The 8,069-nt window shown below is 44.3% G+C and overlaps 1 long non-coding RNA gene across 1 annotated transcript; it reads right to left on the minus strand.

Annotated features, from left to right (window-relative positions):
- Nucleotides 1-1,639: 1,639 nt before the first annotated feature.
- Nucleotides 1,640-7,838, minus strand: LOC144145143 (uncharacterized). Its single transcript, XR_013317440.1, has 3 exons — nucleotides 7,722-7,838; nucleotides 3,104-3,179; nucleotides 1,640-1,804 (listed from the first exon to the last, which is right to left on the minus strand). It is a non-coding gene; the product is annotated as an uncharacterized LOC144145143 (long non-coding RNA).
- Between the last annotated feature and the right edge of the window lie 231 nt (nucleotides 7,839-8,069).

Genomic DNA, 8,069 nt, shown 5'->3' on the forward strand with positions numbered 1-8,069 from the left:
AAAATGGTGAAGCTGCCAAAAGCACGGCCGCCAGTAACAAGATCAAGGAACTAACCATATTGTGTTCCCTATTAGTCGCATTGTTTATATAAGAATCATCCGAAGTGGGGAACAAGCGAGTTCTGCAATACTTATTCTCTATGAAACAACAATAAGAGCTCGCTGATAGGCCCGTTCCCCTGTGGTTGTCGCTAATGGCAACTCTCATCATTCCTTCCCCATTACCCCAACCCTCACTTTTATCTCTACTTAACTATGTATACCAATACCCTAACCCTAATTTTCTTCCGCTTCCCCCTTTATTCCCCTGCAATACATTACTGGTGGCGGCAGGGAATCTTCCCCCTGCTCTTATTCTGTTCTAACAGGAGATGTTAAGTCCCCTTACACTCACCTTTGTGTTCGTTTCTGTTTGTTGCAATTGCCCAGGAAGCGCCGTCTGGCAGCGTAGTCGTCGCAAGCGAGGCTTCACAAAATCACCCATAATGGTGAATCAAAATGCGAACTGCCTCTCTAATAGGGTAATCCCACGTCAAAGAGAGACGATAATATATGTAAATATGGATGGAGCAGTCAGCTATGGGAGAAAGGTTTTATTACAGTACACGTTCGGACCGTCCAGGTTCCTGGCCGTTCTTAACAACAAATAGCTGATCGTCAGATACCGAGCTTGACACCTCTGTCCGGCGGTGCTCTCGCGGAGGGGCAGGATAAAGAAAGTAGATGGGGGGTTCTGATCCCGTAGACTCCCAGAAGCAGCCTTACGAAGAGAAAGGGGCAGGAACCAAAATGTATGCTTTTGTAGGGTAGAGAAATGTGTTCGTTTGCCTACTTAGAAGTGGACGTTATTTTTTCTAAGGGGGTTTTTGCGTGTGCGGTGATATACTTTACGCCGAACGCCTGGCTCGCCCGGTGGTGCAGCCATGGGGTATACTGGTGAGTAGCGATTTCGGCAGGCATGGCTGGATGGGGTAAAACACAAATAATCTTTACGACATGTAGGGGTGCGTGCTTTGACAAATTTGTACAGCGTTTTTGGTGCTGAAGTTTATAGAGAAGGTTCTACACGCCTATTGACCGTAATTGATGATGATTTCCGCATTACACAGTGGCTACGGCCAACGTTGCTACGGCGATGGCCACTTCCACCCACACGGGGCGGGTGGTTGTAATGTCTGCGCTTGTGATTAGGGCTTCACCATTAGCTGGCAAAGTGATTGTGACTCTCACTACCGGACAGGAGGCTGCGCACGGCTTTGTGCGATGTGGAGGAAGTTTGGCCTTACTATGTGTAAATCCGCTTCAGTCGGGCCTGTCTGCAAGACTGGTAATGCGACGGCTGCATGCTGTGAAGGAGTGTGGCCTCATCAATGAATTAGTGGACCCTATTTGACAACTGAATCACATCGGCCTGGAGTGTTGAAGCGGTGAGCACGAGTACGGTTGGGTAAAAATGACTAAACCACTGGAAATGCAGCGAGATGAACCATTAAAAGTTTCTACAAATGTACTGACGCAATCGGCATGCATCAGGTAAATGTGTCGATGAGAAAAAAAATGAATGATAAAATGGCTACAGTAGAATGCACACATTCCTTTGAGAAGCTGTAATCACATTACGAGGCCATCAAAACAGGAGTACACGCAAAGTCTGGTGTGCTTTATTCCATCCGCACGATCTAGCCACACACGCTTTCAAGGCAGCCCGAAGAAAGCTGTCGCTGCTGCTTGTGAGGTGTTGCTCCTTCGGTGCGTTCGATGGTTTCGCTGTCCTCTCTAGCCTGAGGCGACGGCGTCGGTGCTCCTATATCAAGCAAAGAGAAGAAAACACCACAAAATATGGCATGCTGAGCCAATGAGAAAGGCAACACAACAAACAGACTGACTACAATGCCGTCATGCAGTCTTATGCCTGTGCTACACGGTAGCTTTCAATTGACAATTGGACTCTCACCCACAATTCGCCTTATGTATTTACAAATGGACACCCGATAGACAAATGATTCAATGGCCTTCGCAAGGCCTTTGAGACAGCCGTGTAGCACAGGCATTAGAAATAGAGTAGCTAGTGCCTCTATCTAGGCTTCGGCCAGTAAAAAATCGAAACTCCGCTAGGCACCTAGACAAAGCAATGCCACTTTGTAGTTTGAATACGTGTGGCAACTAAGATTTTTTTTTATATCGCAACGCAGCCAACTCCTGCCTTCCTCCCAACCCAATACCAGAATGTTGCAAAATAAAGCCTCTGCCTGCAACTGTAAATGCTTCAAGAATTTTTTGCGAAAACAGAAAAACTCGGTTATGTCGAAATTGCACCGCCGTTAACAATCCAAGGGGGACGACAATATTTTGGTGCCCTCACTGCAGCTCCCCCTACACCAGAAAAAAAGACCTATGCACAGCTTTATTTGTAAAAAGAGAAAATACATTCTTTACAGAGAGCGTACTCAACTTATCTGCCTTAAAAATTTGCCGAAACATAATTTTTGTATAATTTACATTGGTATTCTTGCAAAATAGGCCTGAAAAGCATGTGGCGACGCAGCCGCATGAGGAACAACTTATTACCAAATTATGAGCCCAGTTTTCAGAGTACAAAGTAAAACCTCCCAAAGCACACAGAAGTAATCTTGTCAAAGAATTGCTTTGTACCAGCGAAGAATATTCGGCTCTTTGTGAACCCTTTGGTGGTACTTTTTCTTACACTAAACGGCACTTGTGCTCAATCTCGCGAGAAAAAAGTGCCCGCACAAACACTCGAAGTTTTGTTATCGCAACTCTTAATAAAGAACCCGCAGTGTTCTCCTTCCTGCTGATTTGTACTGCCTATTATACTCATTAGTGCCTTTCAATAATGCTGCGTGCATATATGTGTACTGACTCAAGTTTGATCTACCGCGATTCATATATGACTGCCGAGATTAAGGTTGAGCAGTTCGATACTTTTTTATAGTAGCAGCTAACCGTTAACGTTGCTACACAGGCATTTTTAACATGTTCATTTCCATAACAATAGTACGGATAAGGTTCTTAGTTATTGCAGGAATGGCTTAGCACCCGGTTGATGAAGTAAATCTTCATGTATGTGTAAAAGGCTTCGTACCGGACCCAAGAAGAATACCGGAAATTGCCAGGACTACAAGGAAAAGCTGCAGCTTCATGGTGATGACCCGTTATTTCTGCAAAGGTAATGAACGATTTTACTGTAACGGCATCTACAGCATACATTTTAGCTCTCAAGGCAGAGCAATAGTTGTCTAAAAGGTTTAAACATTTTTTTACACACAAAAAGAAAATAACACGCATATACGTCGCGTGAGTGCCCCGCAGTTCATGCGGGTTTTTTAACGGCGCTACTTGTACGAGGATTCTGCACCGTTAAACGTGGTCAAGGGTACCTGTTACAGAGTTACGGAAATATTTCTTGTGACTACATCTGATTATATTTGACAGAGTACGCGCTAAAAGGTTTAGCGGCCAGAAACAAAGTAGATGAAGTATTTCCGAACGTTAGAGGTGGCAGTAGCAAGTGTACAAGTCTCCCAAATTTCCCACTTTGGAGGGAGCAAGATAAACTCAGAGGATTGCTCTCCACACCTTCACTGCGGGGTTTACAGTTTATATGAAGCGTTTCTGGAGGTATGCGCATTGTTGTGTTGGAATAACGCTGCCTTCACATGGCCTGCGCATAGGGCATCCAGTGTTCTCGACAATACCCTTTGTATTTGCAAGTGTCCTCATTCGTAGTGCCCTCTATATGCGACCGAGCGGAAAAAATTAAGTGACAAGCTTAGCCTACAATCTCGGACGCTCCTATTATTGCCGAAACTGTTGGGTCCATGGGACAATGTACGCAACCAAACGAAAGCCTTCGTTGCCTTAAGGGAGTTTTTCAAGTGACGAAGATGTGCGCACACTATTAAATGCGTGTACATTCCTCTGAATAGGTGTGAAAACACGCAAGGGTGTATGTATATTGGCGAAAGTATCTGTGTCGCTTCGTGCATATTTTCTATTGTTTGTATATAGATGTATATAGGTTGTTTTTTTGGACTATATTCCGCTGCTGTAAGGAAGCATGTGTATATACAGGGTGTCCCAGCTATCATGCACCGAGGTTTAAAAAACAGCAATTGCTTACTCGAAGAAAACCTAGTGCGTAATGTTTCTAGTGCAGTGAACTAACTGGCAGTAATTTTTTCGTTAATGAGATTCAGATAATTTATTTTAATTAATTATATAACTCGAAAAATACTGTCTCAATTATCAAGGTGTCAATGAGACACTTGTGGGTGCGGACGAGAGGTATCTAACTGCGGTATTTTCAGCGAAGAACTAAATGCGTACTCATTTATTTTGACTGACATAGAAACCCCGCGAAATATGAAAAATACCACGTGACGGTGCTCCCACCTGCATGGTAAAGTAGCGCCCTCGAACAAGCTGATTGAAAGCAACTGCTTTGCCTGTCCCATGCCCGGAAGGACAGCGCATCCCCTTGATAGAGGCATGGAAGGTGCAGCAACACCAAGTTTTGGCGGCTTAGGAGGGGTTTTTTCCTGTCAATTACGCACCGCTCTTCTCTTTCTTACGGCCGAGATCCTCTTGATAAAAAAAGGCCCTCGCTAAAGCAGTCGACGTGCTGCTGTAACCAAAGTCGAAACGCGAAAAGCAATGAAATAGACATACAATATTTATCCCGGTTCTGCTCCCACCACACAGAAAGAATGCATGCGAGCTGATATTTAGTTGCAGTAACTTGCTTCAGCCCAAAGCCAAATTACAATGAGGGCCTTATTTTTCGGGTATACGTGCTGTAAAACACTTTTACGACAAAAATAAAACAAAATAAACAGACGGGGAATCCACCCACGTACACTGTAGAGAAAAGGCAAAAACATTGTGTTGAATAAATTTAATGCATACCACTTAAAAACGTGCCGATTTGGCCATAGGGATGCCTGCACAGAACAAAGCAATACATCAGATTTTAGTGTTTCTTAGTAACTGGTGCATTCATTTGCACTGGTTGCTGTTAACTACCGCCTAGAGGGCGTGTTCGAACAGGTCTCCTTCTGCAGCTACGCAGTACTGAGCCCGCTTAATCACATCTTGGCTTTCTTTATGATGGACGGAGGACTTGTGCTGCACACATCCGTTATCTTGGCCTTGAGTTCATCAGATGTCTTCGTCTCGGTCGTGTAAACACGATCTCTCACGTAGCCCCAAAGAAAGAAATCCAGTGGAGAAAGATAGGGTGACCTAGCCGACCAATTTACAGGCTCGTGCAGTCCAATCCATTGTGCTTGAAAAGTCGCATCAAGCCAGTTTCGTGCTCGACTGTATCTGTGTGCTGGCGCCCCGTCGTGCTGATACCACATCAGTGGAAGACGTAACAGCGGGGCATCGTTAAGGCACCGATCAAACGTTACTTCAAGGATTTCGTTTACGTACCGCTATCCAGGCAACTTCTGGTTGAAGAAGATTGGGTCTATTACAGTACCGGCGTAAATTCCGCACCACACATTGAATGACCACTCGTACAGGTGCCGAGTGCGCTTTACCCAGTGTGGATTGGAGTCGCTGTAAAAGGGTGCATTGTGCAGATATACCTGGCCGTTTCTGCAAAAATGGGCTTCATCTGTCTACATTGCGTTGCTAAGAAAGTCTGGTGACTTACGATTTTGTGAGGATCCAATTTGAAAAATCCAGACGATTCTGAAAGTCCCTGTCTTCCTAGCATTGGCGCAGGCTAACGTGATACGGGTGACAGTCCGAGTCCTTTAGAATCCTCCAGACTGTCGACTTGGAAATTGGTGCCTGGGCGGCCATGTCTCCCACGCTAGCTTGAGGTTTTGGAGCCATAAATGCAAGAACATCCGTGCGTAGGCTTGTACTCACATACGCAGTCCTCTGCCGCTGTTGTTGAAAAGAGCCGGTTTGTCTCAAGATTTCATAATTTCTGATGATTGTTGATGCGCTGGGTTTACCGCCAAACTTCCACGACCGATAAATCTTTGCGGCCTTTCTCTTATTGCCATTTGCCGCTCCCATGGCAAGGATCATGTTGGCCTTCTGCTCATTAGAAAAACGCATTGCGACTGGGGCAATGCAAAACGCGCCGTTAAACTTTCGGGCTGATTTTATCAATTCTTTTTTGTTGGGACAGGTTCTGAGGCGAAAAAAACGAACCATCCGTGCATTCGATCTACTCTAAGATAACCGCTATCACATCTCATTTTGAAACAGCATTATACGTGACGCGTTGCTTCCGCTGGTGCAGATGAGGCAGATAAATCAAACACTCGTTCGCGATTTTTTCTCTTTCTTTCTTTCATTTATTTCATTCTGGCTAACTAAGAGAAACGTTGTTCCAGGGCGCTACTTTACGATGCAGGTTGGAGCGCCGTCACGTGGTATTTTTCATATTTCGCGGGTTTCTTTATCAGTCAGAATAAATGAGTACGCAATTAGTTCTTCGCTAAAAATACCGCAGTTAGATTCCTCTCGTCCGTACCCACAAGTGCCTCATTGACACCTTGATGATTAGGACAGTATTTGTCAAGTTAGATAATTAATTAAAATTAAATATCTAAATCTCATTAACGAAAAAACTTACTGCCCACTAGTCCACTGCACTAGAAATATTATGCACTAGGTTTTCTTCGAGTAAGGCCATTGCTCTTTTTTTAAATCTTGGTGCATGATAGCTGGGACACCCTGTATATGTGTGTGCTTGTGTGTTGTACAGAGCAAGTAGTTACTGAGTGCGCATGCGATCTTTCCGCCGCTGCTGTCCCAATGTACTTATTCTAACCTTGTGGTTCCTTGGGGCAAGTATTGTACCTTTTGTATACTCCAATGCCTGGAGTAGCCTGCTCCTGTTTGGGTTGGAGCTAAATTCTCTATTAAATAATTATTTCTTTCTCTCTCTCTCTCTCTCTGTATTTTCTGTCTAAATGATATCCCCTCTCTCCGGTTTATTAGTTAATATTGAGTACAGGACTAGCACGTACATTTGTGCCCTAGCAAAGTGAAACATCTGCGAGGCGGCGACGACGACGATTACTTTCGGTTTATATCTCCCTTGCGGACATGTTGATTACTCTTAAAATGTTACCAAAGTAATAGCTTTTTGTAAGCACCCGTATGACTTCCTGTCTAATGGTAGAGCAAATTAGATGTCCCTCCGCGTAGTCGAGGGCCCCTTTAGGCGTTACGCTATCTGCTATGACAAGATTGTTGTGGAGGGTCTTCACTCAGATGTACGAGAGTGCGTGTGCGTGAATTAGTGTGTACGCGTTTTTGATGCTCATATAATTAAACGATGTTTTTACAAAAGTACCCGTCTCTGCTCTCTATAAAATCTCTTTTCTCTTAAGAAACTGAAGCAAGCTGCATCTTTTGTGTGACAGATAACATTTGAAGATTGCGTAGCACAATAGTCACGACATGAATTAAATGGTGAAAAATATGGGGTCCAAATTATTTGGTACACGTAACGGCAAATATTTGAGAAGGTTGGCAAAAGAAACGCTCGTGAATAGTCTCAGAAGTAAATTCATATTGATTTATATTTTTTTCGATTTGAAAACAAGATTCCTGTTACCAGGAGTTTCCTTGTGACAGCGAAAACAAAAAAAAAGTGTCGAAGAGAGCATGAACGTTCGCAGGATAGCTGTAAGGCTGAAACGTCACAAATACTGCTTATAAATTCTTACCTTTGCTCCTTAGAGTGCCACGGGATGCGGGTTTGTTCAGATGTCCGGTTCATATTCGGTGTGTCGCGGTGGATGCTTCTCGAGCTGCGGGGGAGGGGGGCGGGGGACCGTTAGAAGCAAGTCTCACCATCGCTGGCAAAACACCGCATCCGGTATTATACGAAAAGCAACGAAGCGTGGCTGTAATAATACCCAGTAATAGTCACAGCGTTTTTCTTAAGTGGGTCAAATCGACACCCATTAAAGAGGCCAGGCTCGTGTTCGCCAGTTATTGGTCGTTTTCGACGGAAACCGCGTTTGCAGTTGCCGCCACTTTCATTTATTTTATGACGGATAAGCCTAGTTCCG

The sequence above is a fragment of the Haemaphysalis longicornis genome, unplaced genomic scaffold (assembly GCF_048455015.1).
Source record: "Haemaphysalis longicornis isolate Haplotype H1 unplaced genomic scaffold, Haemaphysalis longicornis Haplotype H1 scaffold_7, whole genome shotgun sequence".
NCBI classification, from domain to species: Eukaryota; Metazoa; Arthropoda; class Arachnida; order Ixodida; family Ixodidae; genus Haemaphysalis; species Haemaphysalis longicornis.